Source organism: Marmota flaviventris, chromosome 2 (assembly GCF_047511675.1).
Source record: "Marmota flaviventris isolate mMarFla1 chromosome 2, mMarFla1.hap1, whole genome shotgun sequence".
In the NCBI taxonomy this organism is placed as follows: Eukaryota; Metazoa; Chordata; class Mammalia; order Rodentia; family Sciuridae; genus Marmota; species Marmota flaviventris.
The window spans coordinates 165,737,022-165,758,809 of record NC_092499.1 but is presented as its reverse complement, the minus strand read 5'-3'; positions in this window follow the sequence as shown (position 1 = coordinate 165,758,809).

Sequence of the window (21,788 nt, the reverse complement as noted above, 5' to 3'; positions counted from 1 at the left end):
TCATGTATATATATTCAAGTTAAGGAAAAAATAAATAAAAAGAGAAAAATAAACGGGTTTAAACAAAAACTATGAATATACTTGGTCATTCAACAAATGTCCATGAGTTTAAAACTTCAAATTTGTTGTGGAAAATTTCTCTCTCCCTTTGGCCCTCCTTCTATGTGAGTATCACTGGAAATCACACTCTCTCAGGAGATAGTTGTGAATGTGACCATCAGCAAGACTGGGCTTGCATCATGATGGTTTCACTATATAGTAACAAAGGAACAAACTTAAGTCATATAAGCAAACATTTCTGGAATTTATAAATCAAGTTCAACCATGAATCTGGCTCTAGAGTAACTATTATGATTCTGATTGGCAAGGTTGGATAACAAATACACCCTATGGCCAATGGGATAAGGCCAGTTCCCAATGACCTTCCAATTAGGAAGATTTGAGTTCCCAAAGGACAATCTGAATGCTTTTATCTGAAGGACAGGGAATGGGTATTAGGCAAGCAAGAATAGCATATGACCAGTACTTTGGTCATTTTCAAGGTAACATTTTCAGTATTACTTATTGACATTTGAATTTTTATAAGTTAAATTGCTGGAAAGTAATGGTCACTAAATAAAAAATGGCACCAGTCCTAAATATTGTCCTTAAGAAAGAAAGAAGACCTCTAGGTATTGTGCAAAGCTAAGTGGATACACAAGCTACTTGCTAAGTATCTATAAAACGTAAAATAATACTGCCTCAGTCACATGCATAGGATTTTCAGGTTTTAAAATTGGCTGAACTAAGCCAAGCATGATGGGGCACACCTGTAATCCCAGTGGCTCAGGAGGCTGAGGCAGAATGATCATGAGTTCAAAGCCAGCCTCAGCAACTTAGCAAGGCCCTAAGCAACTCAGTGAGACCCTATCTCTAAATAAAATACAAAATAGGGCTGGGGATGTGCTTCAGTGTTGGAACACCCCTGGGTGCAATCCCAAGTCAAAAAAAAAAAAAGTGGCTGATCTTCCAATCCTGGGAGCTCAACAGAAAGCAAAAACTAAGATTTGGAGATATGTGACCAAATTTTACACTTTAGGAAGTGAACTAGAGGGATATTGGAGCCTGATTCCAAGGGGCATCTGTGCATGTAAACTTGCTGAAGAGAGGAATGACATCCAGAGGGTTTTAAGAACATAAATTTGGCCAAAGCTGCAGGAAGATAACAAAAATGAATAGGAGATAAATTTCATGTTGTCTATCACCCTTCAGAGGCTGGATTTTAATCCAACCAAAATGCTTGCTTTATTTAGTCATCAGAGGCCCCAAACAAGTAGTATATTTACTACTTATCAATTAAAAAAACTCTATTTGGAAAGAACCAGAGAGTTGATTAAAAAGCTGGTACTGAATGCCTGTTAGTTGGTTAAATATTATAACAAATTTTGAGGCACAATTCTGCATTAAACGACTACACATTCAGCTGATATGGATTATATTTAAGAAAATGTCCACTCTCTACTCTTCCCCCTGAAATACAATATCATAACACTCTTTTGTCTTAATTTTATTAAGAATAAAAAATTCTAAACACATCAAAGAGAGAAAAGAAAGTTTCATGGGGAAAAAAGAAGAAAGAGAAAGAGGGAGGGATAGGAGAGAGAGAAGAAAGCAAGTAGGTGGAAAGGGAAGAAAAAGGAAGATAGGAAAAAAGGTGAGCAAGAAAGTTATTTTAAAAGTCTAATGGGGTTCACAGCATTTTCTGTGAATTGATTTTCTGTCAGAGCAGACTTTAGACAGCCCTTAAACTTGTGAAGTCAGATGTCACTCTGAGTTCAAGCCTCCTCTGTATTTGAGCTTCACACTCCCAGTTCTGACAGCGTTCTGCAGTGCATTTAGAACCTTTTTGAAGGTGACACTAAGAAAGGACAGTTTCATAACAGAACCTGAGTATGTGCTATGGATTCAGAGGGGATGCCTGGGCTGCTGCGAGAGGCCTCTCTTAACATGTTGACACTTCTTTGAGCTTTCATGGGCACTAAGCTGACTTCTGTCCTCCCAAGGGAGCTACAGGCCACTCTCCAGGGCGAAAGCTCTCAGCCTCCTAATGAGCAGTGCACTTATGGCTGCACTGAAGTATCAAGTGAGCAGTCTTCAGGAGGTTGGAGATAAATATCATAGAACAAAGGAGACCAGAAGAATTGGTCCATCCTTTCTAGAGGGCATTTCTAAGCAAGACTGCCTCATCCTCACCAGTAATGGAAACCACATCTTTAGAGAGATCTATTTGTAATACTTAGTATATCCCCAGTGGCTCCTGTAATAAATATTTCCTTCCTCCATCACTCCATGGATAATTACACTGTGTGTGTATGTGTGTGTGTGTGTGCGCGCGCGCACAGGTATTTGGGTTTGGGTTAGATACCCTGGTTTCATTTTTGAAATTTTGGCCTTGTTCTTTCAGTTCCATTGAGACAGGATGAATTTGAGTGTTTATAGACAGGATGTACCAATAAAGGAAAGCTAGCCACTTAGGGCAAAAATCTGAATTCCGCAAAAGTTATTAAAAACATTTTCATCATCTTAAAATCTATTACAAAATATTCCCCAATATATATTTTCTGGTGAACACTATTACTTGTTTTTATTTATAGATACTTTTTACTACTATTCTCAGTGTCTTGATATTTTCATGCATTTTCACACCACAGATCAGTGATGGTATGTGTGCACATGCATGTATAGTATGTAGATGTGGATTATGTATATATGTATAGTTGTGGCGTTTGTATGGTACATGAGTGTATGTGGTATGTGTGTATTCATGTATATGTATATGCCATGTTTGGGAAAGTGTGGAATGTTTGTGATTATGCTGAATGTATGTTTTTATGTTTAATATGTACATGGGTACGTAGTATACATGTTATTGTGTTTGTGGTACATGTGTGCATTGAAGCATATATATATCCATGAATGAAATGTCTGTGCTTGGAGAATGAAGGGATATGTACACACACAGAGTGTGGGTGAGTTTACATGTGCCACGCGTGTGGCATCCTTGGAGGGGGTGTGTTCATGTTTGGATGTGTATTGTGTTTGGGGGAGTGTGGGTGTTTATATGGAAACTGTATGTAGTATGTGCACTTAAAGGTGAACATGCTGAGTTTCTTGATCATGTTCTGTTTGAATAAAGAAACATATTAAGAATATCCTAAGACACTTCCCTTTTCCATATTAAAAAATAATCTGTTTGAGGTAAATCTTAAATATTTGTTTTCATACACAAAGTAATTATTCCAGTTCATAGCCAAAGGGACCCATCTTGGACTTTTGGGAAAATGTCCAAAACAATACTTCCTAAAAGCTATTTAAAATTGGAAAGGACATGCCATTTTTAGGTGTTCAAAGGAAAGACAGAAGATGGTTGATGGTGTGTTATTTTAAAGGGAGAAAAAAACTACTAAAATGTTTCTGACTGTAGCAACAATAAAATACTAATGAACCAGAGGAACAGATGGAAATTGAAAAGCATGTGCAATGTCAAAACCCAAAATACAGTGATTTGTTAAATTACAGGGGTTTTTTCCCCTGAGAGAGGAGCTGCAGTTTGCTGATAACTCAATGACAACTGGGATTATTACTGAAACACAGCAACGCCATTTTCCGCCTAAAACCTGCAAGAACTAATTAATTATATAGCTTTGGTTACTAGCTTAGAACCAGGCTTTGCTGTCCAATTTCCAAAGACTGAACTTTATAAATTGTCAGAAGAACAGCATTTTCCTAATTGTCTGCTGACTATTGTCAATAGTCACAAAGACTACTATCAATTGCCAGAAGGGAAATGCCTCATGATAAATTCTGTTTGCTGTTTTGACCATTTGGGAAGAATTTTTTCCCACAGCTTTTTAAATTCTGGAGCCACCCAGACTTCCTTAGTGAACAGAAATGTGTCCCGTTGAGTTGCAGCTTTAAATATAATGTAAGCATCAGGAGGGTGAGTGGCTCCTAAGAAGGTTTTATAATAGTGCCAGCTGGGCTTACCAGGCTAGACAGGCAATGGAAAAAAAATTATATTGTTCTCTCTGCTCCACACAAAAGACCCCAGTCTACTTCCTAATAAAGAGGTGAGATTTCAGAAACCTCCTGGGTACTGGCAAATGGGAAATAATGTTCTGACCATTATAAAATAAAAGTATTGCATTTGTTTTGCTTTGCTTATTTTTTCCCCCAGAAGTAGTTGGAAATTTCAAACCAGACTGAGTCCAGGAGGACCAGGGAAAACTGTGAAGAAGCAAACACAGGCCTGAAGTCTCCTGTGGTTCTTAAGGCCTTTGCTCTCCCAGTATTCCTTGTCATCTTGCCACCCGACCACCACCCCACCCCTACCCATAGCCCTTAGCAACACCTCTTACTTTCTTGGTGCCATAAAAAAAAAAAAAAAAAAACTCCTCTCCAGGGCCACTGAAAGAGTGAACTCATAGAGCAGCTTGTTAATGTCTTTCTAAAATTGTAAATCATGCATGCTCTGTGGCCCAGCAAGTGAACTTCTCAGTATCTTACCCAGAGAAATGCACATTCATGTGCACCAGGAAGATGACATTAAGGTAGCCAATACAACATTGCTAGTAATAGCAAAGAATTGGATAGGACCTACATAGTTACCAGCAGGGGAAGGGTTGAACAGTGTGAAAGTATACTTAGCCTACTGAATTCATTGCAAAAATTTATAGAAGGTGGATTTTTATTAGTAATACCAGAGACTTACAAACTATACCATTGAATAAAAGCAAGGAGCAGAATAATGTATGGTTATAATATAGCATTTTTTAAAGAAAACCTGTAAATATTGCAAAATAATAGTAGGATTTTACAAATATGAACTTAAATAAACAGAGAATGATCGGAAATTAGTTCCATTGGATAATAAAAGCAATTATTCTCTAAGATGGAGATGTATGGGGAGGTATTGGTCAGGATGGATTTAGACTTAACTCATTAGATGAGTAACTCTATAATATGGAGCTTATTAAAAATGCATGCTTAATGGAATTCTTGTTAGGGTTAAATGAGTTAATAATAAAACAAATAAGACATATGGAGTACTTAATTAATCTTAATAATGCTTAGAGCTTTACCTATCTCATCTCATGGATCATGAAGCAGGTAGAGTTATAATGTCCATTTTGCATATCCAGAAACTGAGGTACAGTGAAGTGAAAGTAATTTGTCAAAAGCCTCATAGCTCACAGTGGTAAAGCTAGAGACTCTAGAACAATGACGGTTTTAACAGAGAGGCAGTTAAATGAAGTACAAAAAAGTTTGAGATCTAAAAATAATTCTTGAAGTCCATGAATCTTCAAAAGAAATAAATTTGGTTCTATTCTCCAGTTAAAGTGGGACTTAAATACCTGAACTTTAATAGCATATTGTTCTGGAAACTGATCAGAAAGAAAATGGACAGCCTTCCATTCAATCAACTAAAATCTTGGGTAAGTTTGGTGCCTCTTTTTTCCAAACCCATGGTGACAGACGCAAAAATTGATCTCAACACTTTTACTTTGTGTGGCTCCATGGTGGATAAAGTGCATTTCACTACCCCTTAACTTGCAGTTTATCCATGTAAATTGTTTTGTCCAATGGGATGTAAGTATTTATAATTTCAGCAAAGACTTGAAAAGTGCTTGTGTACTTGGGCCTGTCCTCTTGCACTCGTGTCTTTGCTGTGGAAAGAAAAATATCTGGGATATCTACTGCCTCTTTAGAATGAGACAACTTAAAAGGCATGAACTTAACTTGCTGTCTAGACCCAAGTTCTGCTGAATGCAACCAAGGTTCAACCTAATTCCAACTACCTAGAAAATTCATAAGTAAGAAAAATGAAACTATAAGCCACTGAATTTTGGATAGTGTATTGTTTTAATTATTATTTTGGCAGTTTATTATTTTATTTGGTGTTACACTGCATTATGATAACTTCTTTGACAGACACACTCACTTTATATATTGCCTTTAGTTTGCAATGCTTCTTAAAGGGTGTCCCTTCCTTACCATGTATGAGACACTGTAATTCTACGTGTAGTTAAAATGAGAAATATAAGAAGAGAACCTCCAACTCATCTCCCTGTGTATAGCATCCCTCTGTTCCATTCACTTCACCAGTCAGTGATGATAATCGAGAGAGATTGCCCTAGAGAATAGTTCTACTACTTACTGTCATTTCTGTACTCCGGAGTTTTCCATGCTTTCCTAGTATGAGGTAATGTTTCCATATTGCTCTAGCATATGCTCAATTATACTTCATTTTCACGTGCAGTTTCCTCTGCCTATAATTTTCTCCTAGAAGCCCATGATTTCCATTCCCTTACACACATTTAAATTTTACTAATGTTACTTAAGATTAAATTCCTCCTTTAGTCTTCTTCCTCTCAAGGCACTGCTTCTGTGACAAACACTTTACTCCTTCTCTAAATATATATGCACATAGAGAACAGTCACACTTGGGTCTCCTAGGATCATCACATATTTCTAATTTCTAAAAATCTCACCATCTACCTAACTAGGTAACTATCTTAATTTTTGCCCCCAGAAAGGATCACAGATCAGTGGGTTTGTGCCTATTTGTCAGACAAGACTTGATTGTACTACTGAAAAAAATGAATCCCTAACTCTCTGAATCTGTTTATGAAACAAGACTCTCATTGCATGTTGAAGCCTTGTGGTATTTTCTGAGCACAGCATGGGTTTATTTCATATTCATGTCATGAAATGGGTCATTGGAGGTACTCAGGGACCCAGGCTGAGGAAACTTAATCTCAGCCCTTGTTTTCATATTTTCACAGTTAGTAACTGGTGAAGTTTGGATTTGAACTAGGAAAATAATTCCCAAATCTACTCTTTCAATCTCTATTTTATATGCTTTTCTGACCATACACATTCAGATCTGCATAAAGAAGAGAAACTACCATATAATGAGCCATATGAAAACACTTTTAATTTTTTATTTCATGTGTATTTGGTGCTAGGATAGAAGTATTACTGTATTCATTTAACCATAAGGAAATAAAAGTTCCTTGAGGTCAATTTGCCAAAAGTCACAGAGCCAAGAGAATATACCAGAAATAAGATTCAGAAACAAGACTTCTTGACATATTCCCAAGACATCATGCAGGGTATTGCACTTAAGTTATTAGAACAAAACTCACCCTAAAAACCAAGAGAGAGAAGGGAATGCTAGCATGGAAAGAGGCTTTGTGGGGAAGCACCCACAAAAAAAAGCACCTATTCCAAGAATTTGCTTTTGAAAGCATGAAGAATTTTTTATATCTATTTGGATTACACAAATCTGCAGGATTAAGCTTCAAGAAACATTAACAGTATACATCATCCTCATTATTCATGGATTCCAAATTTGTAAATTCACCTAAAACTTAAAACTAAATCAGTAACCCCAAAATCAATATTCATGGAACTTTCAGTCATTCACTGATAGGTAATGAGTGGTGAAAATTTTGAGTTGCCTAATATACATGTTTCAAACAAAAGTCCAATAAAGCAACACTCTGCCTTCTTGTTTTATAACTCCTACTGCAAACATGTCTTTTTTTAATAATCTATTTAGTGTCACTTTTTAAAACATCTTTGTGTTTTTTCTGGGTAATTTTTCTTTTTAAAAGGGTCTAAAGCATACTGCTAAAGGGATGTTCCTAAGTCCAAGAAGACTAAATATGTCTTATGGATAAAATAAGATAAATTTAATTCATACATGAACCATAGTGCTTCTGGCAGTGAATTCAATGTTAATTAATCAAAAATATAGGGAAAAGAGGAGGAAATTCTCAATTCTGTACATGAAATTGCTCCAGAAAATGCTAAAGTAATAGCTATAATGTGTAATGGAGCTATGTAAAAGAAACTAAGTTTGTGCATTCATAAGATGACAACCAGTAAAAATGTATGGTGGCTGGGTATGGTGGTGCACGCCTGTAATCCCAGCAACTCAGGAGGCTGAGGCAGGAGGATTGCAAGTTCAAAGCCAGTCTCAGCAACTTAGCAAGGTCCTAAGCAATTTAGCAAGACACTGTTTTGAAATAAATTTTAAAAGAGAAAATAGCTCAGGATGTTTCTCAGTGATAAAGCCCACTGGGTTCAATCCCCAGTACCAAAATAAAATAAAATAAAATAAAAATGTATGGTGAACGGCATTGTTGTAAAGCTGAAAGCCAAAGAAATTTATAGACATGTTATCCAGGACCAAAAAAACGGCAAATCTTTCTCAGCTCATGATGGCTGGTTTGCATGTTGCAAAAAAATAGTATGGCATGAAAAAAAATAAATTTTCAGGTTCTATAGGTCAACATATTGCAAAATAATTTTTAAAAATGCTTACTAAGTTTTACACAGGAAAAGGATCATGTGGAAGAGCAGGTTTTCATGGATGATGAGACTGGCTTATCTAACAAGGATATTGTCAAGTGAACTAATATAACACAAATGAAATTTTATTTAGCCAAAATGTTGTGAATAGAAGCTAACAGGAACCTAATGCTGTATTTCCTTTAGAAGAATTGGTTCAAACTTGGCTGCTTCAGTGTTGGTGGTGATTTTACAAAACAATTAACTGCTTTGAATATTGTGAACCAAGTGGGGAAGGGGGACAGGGAGGCAGAGTGTATCTAGTACTCACTGAAAAATGTCCCCACTTTCTCTAGGTAGAAATGTAAATACTTCCATGTCAAAGTCTCCTGTTGCATGTAGTATTTTCACAAAGTCTTTTTTCTTTAAACTTTTTTTATTTTCAAGTGAGTTTTGGGGGTAAGCTTTTATAAATGTTTTATCTATTTTTTTGATGTTTCAGAGAATTTCTTTTTAGACATTGGGTTCTTTGATAAAAATGGAAAGTGATTTGGTACTAATTGTATCCCTTTATGAATTATTATGATTGGGGAAGACACACTCAAGTCTCAAGTGATGGCTAAAAAAATGTGTTATTTCCTAAATGAAAGTTGGGTTTTATTCATCTTCTGAAAAATTTCCCTAGAGCTCTTTATCAAAGAGCTCATTTAAAATCATATAACCTTTGTTTTTATATTGCATTACATATATGTATCAACATAGAATATATAAATAAGTAGGTCTCCTCTTATTCACTCAGATTATATTCTCACCTATGAATCTAAGAATTATTTTTTCAAGTACCTTAGAATATAAATTGAAGATTAGAGAACAAAAAAAAAGGAAAAGAAAAGAAGAAATTAATTTCTACTTTACCTCCAAACAGGTACCCAACTGAAGAAAACTTTTACTGCAGTTTAAAAAGCTGTGCGACTACCCAATTTTATTTGATTGCAAATCATAGGACATGCAAGGAGGAGATGAATCTATCTTGGCAAATGTATTATTAAAGTTTTAAAAATATGTTTCATAGAGGAGACAGAAATGTTATGTATCTGGATGAGAAGGAAACGAGGAAAAGAAAGCATCTTTATGCATAGATCCTGGATATGCTGGATGGTAGTTGGAATTGGACTGCCATAAGTATGTAGTATCTAGCCATTCTTAGTAATGATGATGGGTGGCTGCACCTTCTGAAATGGGAGCAGAAATTCCATTTGTGTAAATGAAAAGCAACATACTTCTAGTTATTTGTATGGAGGCTATAGGAACCAGGATTCTAGGGTAAAGGATTCTAGGATCTGAAGACCTTGGAGTAAATGTGAACTAGAGAAATGTGAAATGATGACTTACTTATATTCCCACATTATATTGTCAGTGCTTGGTTTCCAACTGCTAACATTTGCTTCTGTTTTTCTGAGACATTCTCATATCTCCAGAGCCAAATTTAGATGCAAGTACCTGTGGCCAGAAGTCCTGGGGAATAAGGATTGCCCTCTCCCAGCAACACTCCTCCCATGAATTATCCTTACCCCATTTGCTCAAGTGGCTGTGGAAGTGAGTTCCACACTGGCTCCAAGATTCCCCAGTGGGACTGAGTCTACGGATGCTCACACTTGACATCACATATATGATTGGTCTCTTTCCTTCTCCTGTCATCCTTCACTCCCTAGCCAATGTTTTGTGGCATCACCTGCCAAATAAATTACTTGTACTCACATCTTTATCTTAGGGTCTGTTTCTGGTAAAACGTAAATTAAGAAAATAGGTTTTCCAGATCCTAAAGAATTGGGGCCCTTATACTCATTGCTGTGTCTCAGTAGTCGCAAATGAAGGGAAAGAAAACCCAGAAACAGAAGTAAAGAAAGTATCATTACTAAGTGAAGAGACTGGTTGGGACTAGAGAGTTACAATCAGCTCCAGTCTGTTTCATTTCATTTGGCAATGAAATTCTTGGTTTGCCAAATCCTCTTACAGGATATCTGATTTTCAAATATCGTAGATAATTAAAACTCTTTTAAAAAAAATACAAATGATGTAATAAATTTAAAAAAAAGAAGAAAGAAAGAAAGAAAGAACCACTGGGTGTTACCTACTAAATTAGAGCAGGTACATACCTTATGACCAAGCAGTTCCAATCTTGGGAAGACTGTCAAGAGAAATACATTCTGAGAGGACCAAAACCTACTAGAATGTTCATAAAACATTCTTCATAGTATCTCTAAATGGAAAGGATGCTCAGAAACAGTTGGAGGAATACATATATTGTGGGTATCCATGAAGAAATATTCTGTAGCAATGAATCATTGCTCCCCACCATGATATGAATGATGTTTTCAAGCATTGTGTTGATTAAAAAGCCAGAACCAAGTGTACCCACTATATGACTCTATTTATATAAACTACAAGACAAAAAAATCCTAATTTCCACTTGTTGGATATCAAAACAGTATTTTCTATTCCAAATCAGCTCCTTCATTCACTGGTCACACTTCAAGGATCCTATGGCTACTGGTATACGCTTTAGGGTTAAATCATTTCTGCCTATTTTAAGGGAATTTTTCCTGGAAGAAGTGATAATGATGTTCTATAAGTCACTATTACTTTAACATGATTTAGGTCCCAACATGGACAGAGGACCTGTTATTGAATATCTTCATTGTGCTAAAAACTACGGACATAGACATGCCCTCAGTGAACGGGGGACACGTCAGAGCTCACCTGTTCTGATGTTCAGGATTCTGCATGTCCCTTCCATTTAAGAAATAAACCTTCTCACCACAGCCCTTGAAGATTCGCAGAACAGATATCACAGGCCTGTTGCCTCCTTATAGAATTTTCATTTTCTTAGAAAGCACTAGAAAGGGACAACCTGAGCTATTTCTATAAAAGGATAATTGGTTGCATGAAAGAGCAAGACATTCTGTGTATTCAAAGCTGGACCAGACTTTAAATTACTAATGAGACAATGGGCTAGTGTTTTGAACTCTGAATCCAAAGCCCCATACATAAATAATGAGAATAGCCCTCCACACTTCTTGGATTGCTGAGGATTAGGTGTTGATATTCCTGGCATGCTATGAGTACTCAAAGTCACTTTTCTTTTCTTACTGTAAATGCAAGTCCTCACTTTCATTCTAGTACAGAAAAAAAAAGAGCATTTCAAGTGTTGCCTCTCTTTCTCTTTCTCTTAGATATTTTTTCAAAAGTAATGAATGAGATAGGATTACATAGAGTATTGGCAGAGTTAGCAAGTGACAGCAAAGTGTTTATCAGGAGGAAAGGACTCCACAGTTCCCTGGCCTTGTCCCTGCATTTAGTCTAAACCATTGTTCATTTTTGTATCGCATCTGCCTATTCATGATCTGCCAGACTCCACTGAAAAATCTACCTTTAGTCCTGCCAAAAAATGGTCATATTCTCTCCTTCCTTGCTCCATTATCAACGCACCTATTCATTCCTAATGTCAACTGAAAACATCTCTTTCCCTCCGCAGCCTCTGCATCTCCTACACACACACACACACACACACACACACACATGTTTTAGCGTCTGGGTTGTTTAACTTACTGCATGCCATGGGGAATACAGATGTGCAGCAGATGCCAGGCTAAGTGGAAGGAATGTCATGTCAAATGGAAAATACATTCAGGTATCATAATCATGGCTATATGTTATTTTCCTTAAGATAGCTGGCTTCTGGAACTTTCCTGAAATTTAAGAATTTTTTGTGATTATCTCATTAAAGCATAAAACAAAATTTTTAAAATATACACATTTTAAATGTACGGTCTGATGAATTTTCACAAACTGAAAGCTGGATACTTGTGTATACCGTTTCCAGAGCACTTAAGAGGATAACCAGAGCTCTACTCACCCATCATTTACATCCCCCCAAAAAAACTGCTATTCTGATATTTAAGAGACTAAATATATTTTTGAATCTTACATAAATGAAATAGTACTAGCATACTCTTCTGTCTGGTTCCATTTGCCAAATATGTTTTTGAGATATATTCATACTGCTACCTGATAGAGTAGTACAAGTTTTCTCATTTCTATACATTTTCCCATGTTATAAATATTCCACAATTCATTTACCTCCTCTATTGTTTTTTGTTTGTTTGTTTTATTTTTTAGTTGTTGATAGACCTTTATTTTATTTATTTACTTTTAATGTGGTGCTGAGGATCGAACCCAGTGCCTCACGCATGCTAGGCGAGCACCCTACCACTGAGCCACAACCCCAGCCCCAACCTCCTCTATTGTTAATGAACATTAGAGATGTTTTCAGAGAAAAGCTCTTAGGAAAACTTCCACTATGAAGATTATTGCACATGACTTTAGTTGCATGTATGTGTGCTAGTCTGTACATACCTAGAAGTAAAATCCATATTCAATTTTCATAAATTCAACTTTTGTTTTATGTTTTATTTGGTCTTTGGCATTATAGTGAGTGTATATTTCCTTGTGATTTTAATTTGCACTTTCCAAATGATAAAGTCGAGCACCTTCTTCACAAAATTATTAGCCATTAGGTAATCTCTTTTGAAATCTTTTGTACATTTAAAAATTATTACAGTCTTTTTTCACATTGTTTCCAAAACTTAAGATTTTATATAGAGTTTGAGAATTGACCGGAATTTTTTTTTCTAAACATATAATAGATGTTTCCAGTTACCATTAATAGCATCTAAAATTGTCAGGAATCTCTTTAAATAGCTTCATTTTATTCACAAAGAGCACCCTAAAGCATTTTAAAAGCAATGGATAGAGACTCAGATATTTGATTTGTTTTTTAACAGAAGAACTGAAAGGAAAGTGACCACAACACTCGGAGCAACCAAAAGATCTTTATTGCAGCAGTGCAACAAAGAGAAAGGAAAGAGAGAGAGAGAAAAGAGAAGAGATGAACAGGGAGAGAGCAAGAGCAAGAGAGAGACAGAGAGCGCGCGCGTAAGAAAGATAAAGAGCAAGAGAGAGAGAGCAAGAGAGAAAGAGCAAGAGAGAGAGCAAGAGAGAAGGGGGCCTGGCAGGAGGGAGTTTTTATAGCCCAAATCTAATGGGGCCTCTGAGTCTGCAAGCTGCCTTGTTGGCCCAAGGGGGGTGGGTTAAGTGTTCAGCCTTAAGCAGGGTTGAATGTTCAGACTTGAGGCAAACAGGTGATAAAGGAGCAGACAGAGGGGGATTTGAGTGCGTGGACTATCTTGCAGCCAACATCTGTTCAGCCTGCCCTGCAGACAACACAGTTCAGCCTGCTCTGCACCCAACAAGAACTCCATGTCGATAGGCAGGTGCTTTTCTTCTTTCATAATAGTATCCCCTTCCGATGAATGAAAGAATTGAACCTGAGATTGTCCAACTCTAAGAGTCTATAAAACACTAATAAATATGCTACTTGGAGAGGTGAGGAACAGGCATACTATGAAACTTAACTCCCACAAATTTGTTGAGTCCTGCTCTTAGATGTAGAAGATGAAAAACATTCTAACTTTGTTTTATAATTTCTTCAAGGTTGTGGCATGTCTTACATCTTAACTCCATTGTGAATTTTCTGTTTAAGGAAGAGAGATTTTTGTATCAACAGGCTCTTTCTTCTCTCTAGAAGTTTTTATTTTATTGCCAACAGTCCCTGCATCAGAAATGAATACACACACACACACACACACACACACACACACACTTTGTAGTGTTCTGATTATTTGTGTACCTGAAATAGAGCTTGAAGACAACACTTGTTTTCCATGGCCCAGCCATTGACCCTCCCTCAGCACCACCCTATTGTAAATCTATCCTCCTTCCCATACAATTTTGCCTTCACGAATGAACACTTAACTCCTCAAAAGTAAAAAGGATGCTTCCATCCCTAAATCTAAATTTCCTTTCTCTCCTTCCTCGCTCAGCAACTAGCTGCCTGATGGTGAGCATTGTTGTGGCCTCCCCTTACCTGGAAGAATTTAGAATAAAATATTTAATATTTAAAAAGTCTTCACAAATTCAGCGAAATGAAATCTTTCATATAACAAAATACAAAATGCCCTAAGCATAGAGGAAATTATTAATAAATTAGACAACATTAAAATGAAGAACCTATTTCATCAAAAGACTCCACAGGAATTCAAAAGGTGAGCCAAAGAGTAGGATAAGATTTGCACAACCAGCAAAGGGCTTGCATCCAGATTATATTTTTATAAATCCTATAAATCAATGAGAAAAAGAAAGCTCAATAAAAAATAAATAGTACCTTTAACAAACACTAAAAACCAAAGAACAAATAAGCATATAAACAGGTCCAAAAGTTCATTAGTAGTCAGGTAAATGCATATTAATGCCTTGATGATATACCACTATGTGACAGAGACTCATTAGTGTTTAAACTTATATGATAATATTCAACTTTGGAGAGGATATGGAACAATGTAAATTCTTATATATTGTTAGCCAAAGGGCAAATTAATCCATTTACTTTTTAAAAAGCAGTTTGGCAGTGTCAAATAGAGATACACACACACACACACACACACACACACACACACACAGAGTGGGGCTCAGTAATTCTACTGTTAAGTATATAATCCACAGAACTGCATACATAATATGTATATCAAGATACATTTAAATGTTTATAGGTGCAAAAAGATGAAAATAGTCTAAATGCCCAGTAGTGGTATACATATATTACTATATTTTCCTACAGAAGAATATATATGTGATGGAAATAAATCACTATGTTATATAGAACAAGACAGATGAATTTTCAAAACACGATGCTGACAAAAGACACTAAGGGCAAAAGAATATGCGCTATTTGATTTCATTGATGTAAAGTTCAAAAAAAAACCCTAAATGAAACTATATTATCTAATGACTTTTAACATATAAAGAAAATTAACAGATGATTACCTAATTACCAGAATAATGGGGACCTCTAGGGAAGAAAGAAAGGGAAAGAGGCATGTTTACAATTCCTGGGTTGCTGACAGCACCCTGATTCTGGACACAGTGGCAGCTCATAGTTATAACTTTTACAAAAATTCTTACACTATATAATCAGGTTTATGAAGTTTTCTATGTTTTATTTCACATTTACAAAAAAATGTGTACCATGCCTGATCCTCAGGAAGGACTCTACAAATAACAAATATTATCATTAACATAAGTATATAATAGAATAATTTTATTTCGATTATTTTGTATTTTATAAAGGGTTTTACATGAAAATTATCCCATTTCAACCCAAAGTTGTTATTATTCCTATTTCAGATGAGAAAATGAAGGATTTAGTCTTTCCTCAACAGAAATGGGAAGGAGCCACAGGTGAAGCCACAGCTCTAGTCTTTTGGTTTAAAATCCTATTCATTTTCTATGCTCCTGTCTGCTATTTTGTTTAAGGAAAGGAGAATGAACAAAAAAATCTAAAGATCCAAAGACAATACTGGTTGTGGTCAGCTGTAAGATCTGAGTCACATGCCTTTATGTAAGTTTAGGTTTGTTTTCATTTTTCCATGTGCTGGAATGAAGGCTTCCTATTGGCCACAGAACTGGAGATGACAGAAATGAACATGTGTAAAAGTGCATTAAATGCCAAACACATTCAATGAGTTCTATTTTTATGTTATTTAATCTACACTTTGATACTGAGCAATTGCAAAAACAGAATTAATATTAGTGGTCTCTGATTCTTCCTCCCAATGGTACCACCCATACGCACACCAAGAGAAATAAGTGAGATTAATCTCACTGGAAGACTTGGGCTTTGAGACCAGTTGCAATCTATGTAACCTGCTGCATAGGACCAACACAGCCAACTATGGTCAGAAGCAGAAAAACAAAACATGTATCTTTTCTTTTCTTAACCAAAAGTTAATACAAACATTTTTTTTTCCATTGCATCAATCTGAAAGGTTAAAGTGTACAGACTTGGAAATTAAGCTCATTCTCATCCGGCTTTAACCAAAAACAATCTCTAGGTCTATCTCATATGTCTTCTGACAGAGGGGCATACATTTGGGAAGATTGCATCTGTTATCAAGGAAAGCAATGAACTTTCCATTTACATTGGGCATTTATAATCTGATGAGAGAAAAGGTACATTTATCTAGTCTTTTAAAAGGGAAAAGGAAACCCTACAAATCTGTCCATTATACCTCCTGAGAGTCTAAAGTGAGGTCAAGACAAAAGGAGATTATTTTTGATAGTGTTAATAAGAGTTTATTGCAAACCTTGCGAGCCAGATCTCCCTCTGTGTATTTCTGAATGGCTTTGGGAGCTGGGCTATTCTTAGAGTAATGAGAAAGAGCCTTATCTCACACTGTAGGAAATTCTAAGATCCCTATGGCTTCAAAAGTCTTATTGATGCATGTTAGTAGAACTAAAAGCCAGGGTGGTTATCATCTCAAATGCCTGTCCAATATGGGGACATAGGAGGAAAACTAAGAGGTACAGACATGCAGCTCACAACAAGGCATTTGAACAACAGCACCCCAAAGGACGCTGTGTGACTGTGGCTTGTTCCATAAATAAAGGACTTTCTGAGGCAGTGTCAACAGTATTACATTATTGAGGGTTATTGATTACAAACCTCAGAAACAGACTCAATTCATTGAAATAAGAGGTGATATATTAGAACAAATATTAGGGACTGAAAGAATAGTGGGTAGTTGGATTTTAGAGGCAGGAGTCAAAAGAGAGACAGAGAGCAGGAAGAAAGAAGCACAGCAATGACATCCTGCTGGTCAAACCCTAGTCAGGATACCGCCTTTATCATGGCTGACGATATATAGTTGCTGTGTTTTGGGATCCTGGGAGAGATCATCTGATTGACTAAATTTGGATGATACCTAATCTCCCTTCATCAAAAAATAAATAACTGAATAAACAAACCTCTATAGGATATAAAGAGAGACAGAACATGGCCCTACTCAGCTTCAACAGTGAACACCCAGTACCTGAAATTCCTCTTCCACTGATAACTATGCATGATATCTCACTGAATATTTCCCCATACTTTCATTTTGTGTCTGATTCAAGTCTTCAGATAAAAACGAATTTTAAAAAAGACCATAGTCACTGTTGCTAGTGGATACACTCTGATCATCCCTATGTGTGTGTTTCAGTTCCCAGTCCCGCATTCTTCACTAATTACAAAGGAGCCTTATTTTCACTCTTAGATAATGAATGCCTTGAAGAAAGATCATGTATTTTTATAAGGACCAGCAGTTGCTTAGCCTGTAGTTGTTTTCCTTGCATTACTGGTAAAAGAAACAGTGGGTGCTATTGGATTCTTACTTACCACACCGAGAAGCAGATGGGCATCAACCGGTGTGACCATGGACCAATGACTTAACTTCTTTGTGCCTCAAATTGTCGTCTGTAAATGGAAGTAGTAAGAGTACATAATTTTTAATGATACTGTGAGTATTTAGCAGGCAAAGGCACCCAGGACAAGTACTGAAATATTACAAGGAATTAGTAAATGTTCCATAGGGCCATATACTCCTCCATTCATCTATTTGTCTCTTCACCTCCTGAGCAAGTCTCCCCCATCCTGGAAAAACTTCACAAGACTATGACTGAGACACAGTTCTGGCCAATGGAGACTGGAATGGATCCAGAAAGTAGCCCATCACACCAGGAATGCCCATATTCCCTCTAACCTTGACAAAAAAAAAAAAAAAAAAAAAACAAGGAAATCCCTTAGGATCTCCTGTGTTTTATTTCCCTCACGTTACAGCATTTTTATTGATTCTCCTTTAGCCATACCTGCCTATATAACAACTAACTACCTTTTATGGACTTATGGCTTATGCCAATTTCATTTATTTTTCATTATACATTTGACTACTTGGAATTTTTGTTTTTAATTTTGGACATTTATATCTTATTTTCTCTACGAGAAAAATCTAGAAATTATACTTTTAATGTCATAGTAAGTAATATTAAAATAAATGGCAAGCCATGAGTTGGTGAATTAAAACACCTAATAATTGGGTTAAATATAAAAACTCTGGATTCAGTGAACCAGTACCAGTCTAATTCAAATGTCTAATTAAAAGTTATTTGGAGACACAGCAACCACAAACTGCATTGCAGTCTTGTCTGGATGCAAAGGAAGCTTGGTAACCAGAAGAAAAATTGGAATTGCATGAATAAATGGGAATGGACTGTAATCTTTAATCAGAGTACTCCATTTTAATCAAGGCATGTCTGACTCTACATTCTATTACCACTTCATTAGAATATGCTGTCCCTGGTGCTGAAACTGCTGTTAGTTGTTTAACAGCAGAGCAACCAAGCAGCAAGCCAGGAAAGGAGGTAGCAATACCCGGATAGAGGCAGCAGCTTTTGTTAAATGAAGGACTGTTAATCCTAAATTACCACAGAGCAACAGAAGAAGAAAAAGAAGAAGGTTTGTGATTAGGCAAGTCGAGATTAGAACTGATTTGACAAGAACAAGCCTTCCACTCTGCAAACTGATTCATTCAGAAGGCTATTCATAGCAGAGGGCTATTTAGCACATTGTCAAATATGACATTCTAAAAAAGCAGCATGATCGTTAGTACAAATAGCTAATGAACAGTGACATATTTAGATTGCCTGCATAGAGGTGGCAGGGTTGTGCAGCTAGGCAAAGAGAATTCTATCATTCTATGGGGAGAAAAAAAATGAACAAAGTGAAATTCAAAAATTGGAATTGTTTTCAGGGGCTCACCAATTCTGGCACTGCCAACCTTTGCCTCTATTTGCTCATCTGCAATATGGGATAACAACTGTGCTTCCTTTGCAGCCTTGTTATGATGACTAAATTGAGATTCAGTGAGTTAAGTTACATAATGCAATGGGGACAGTAGCCAGGAACTCTTAATAAGCACTCATTCTTTTCATTATTGGTAATATTATCATTTTTTCCAAGTCCTGAAAGTACAGAGTATAAAATTTGTAGAGGTATCACCAAAGCAAACCTAAATGCTAAGCTGAACCTCATTTATAGTTTTATTTAAATAGTCTTTTTATTTCTGGAGAACAAAGAATAATCTCTCTTTTTAAAGATGTTTTCTATGTTTAAGAGATCAAAAACCTCTGAAATCATTTCAAAAACCACATTTTTTCCCTTTCCTCTCATTGTCTTGATGCTAATTGGTTTATTTCATTTGTTCACTTGTATTCACTTTGAAAAGTTCTTCAACATATCATGCTCCTTTAATGAACCAGCCACTGTGCTAGATTCAGTTTTCACTTCAGTGAAGACTAAAGATGTTAAACAAGAACCTTGAAGATCCTCTGCCATGAATGAAAAGAGCTACCATGTATAACACAGCCTGTAACATACTAGTATACTAACAAACACATGTGCAGATTAAAAAGGTTTGTTATTATTCCTGTTACAAGTGGGGAAATTGAGGTTTAGAGAAGAAAGGGTCTGCCTTGAGCACTCTGCCTGAAGGGCTCAATGTAAATTTTGCAAGGTACAATCTGGACCACATCTCACTGCTGGGGCTCATGTTCAAGGACATGTTGTCCTTTTGTTCCCACATCCCCTTTTTCAGGACCATATGAAGAAAACAGTTCAAGCAAGTAACTTAGAAATTAAAACTTCTAGTGAAGGACAAAATCCCAGCTTCTCCCCCTCCCTGCAGACACTTTTGTCAATAGAGGGTGAACTAAGAAAAATCTCTGCAGTCAAAATGGGGTGAGCACAGCAGATGAATTACCTCTTATCTTCAGTTCGGCTTCCTTTCTTAATGAATAAATGAGTAAATCAATAGATCCCTAGGTCATATGCACTGCCTTCTACTCCAATCAAGTGTCTTTGTATTGTTTTGTTTAAAAAAAAAACTAAGCAAAACAACCAGAGGCCATTTTCACAGTTTACCATCTAACAAAACACAGCAGTGGTAATTAAAACAATCTGGGGCTAGAGAAAGATGGAAGGGAAATCTGTCATCACGGAGACTATCAAGGAGAAAAGAAAAAAAAGAAGTCCTTGGGGATGAAGCAGAAACACTGACAATTTGTTAGATCTAACCCCAGAGTGATGCAAAGTGAAAGGATGAGGCAGAGATTGTTGCTGGAGGAAATGTCAGAGAAGCTCATGAAAAAACACTGAAAAGGTTCTCACATTCCCATCTTCTGCCAAGGCCAAGAAGGGACAGTATTTCCTTTGTACAAATGGGAATTAAATTTCTAGTCATTTTTGTAGACTAGTTTTGGAAAGAAACAACCATCATGGTATATTCACCCTGTGTCAGCTTCAAGTCAGGGGTTTTAAAAAAGTCAACTCATATCCTGACTTTAAAGTACTTTAAGTTTTAATGTAACTTGATTTGAAGAATGTTATAAACCTTTCAGTCTCCTTTTCTTTTTTTCACCAAACCCCTATCTACTGGCTGGACCTTTTAAGCCTTCTGACTGGCATGAAATTGCTCAATAGTTTCCAGCTTCCAATCTGAACCTCCTAAGGAGAAATCAACAAGAACAACCCTGCAAGACATCGCACTCCCCTGCTGTTCTTGATCCATTTTTCAGGAAAGAGTTTCCCAGTCATACATAAACCACAGAATTCAGTGAATTTTTTGGTTCTGTGACTCTCATATAGATGCTATATTATGGGAACAAATTTGCCAGACATTTGTGAATTTTCCCACAATCGGAAAAGTAATCATTAAATTTGGAGCAATTTTGCTAACCTCCTTTTTCTTGTTATGTTTGTTCATTAAAGTATATCAATTGAATAATATAACAGCAACAATATCAGAGCAAGCCACTATAAGAACCTGTCATAGTAAATGTTGTCCTTAAGTTAATCCACAAAGCAATTCTGTGACATAAGGACAATTGTTACCCCTTTTCACATTCAAACCCATTGGTTTGAAATGGTTCATGGTATTCCTTGTTATCATCTTCCCAAACTATGGATCACTTAGTTTACCATAAAAAATAAGATCATAGCATGGAATTTATTTATCTTGGATACCAAGCAGATGTTTTTCAGTAAAGCTGAAATTGGAGTTTCTCTTCTGCTAGCAGAAGAGGTCTGCATAAGCTACAGTTCTCTGCAGCCAGGAAAGCCTGTTTTAGCATTAACAGTTAACCAAGACAAGGTATGCCTGCTAGCATCAGCTCTGAGGTGTGCAGCTGGCAAAGCTGGATTCTTCTCCACTACTATTGAGTGGCATATTTTAGCTCTTAATGGTAAACTATGCCCTCCTCCAATGTGTAGCAGATCCCAACAGCTCACCACAAACTTCTCCCCACATTCTTATCTCACAAATTCAAAGAATGAAATTCATGGACAACAGAAGGCAAGAAAGGTTTATTCACATGGGAAGAAAATAGACAAAACTCTCACAAGGGAAGAGGGGGACCTAAAAGCATGTTGCCTCATGAGTGTGCTCATCTTGGAGTATATATAG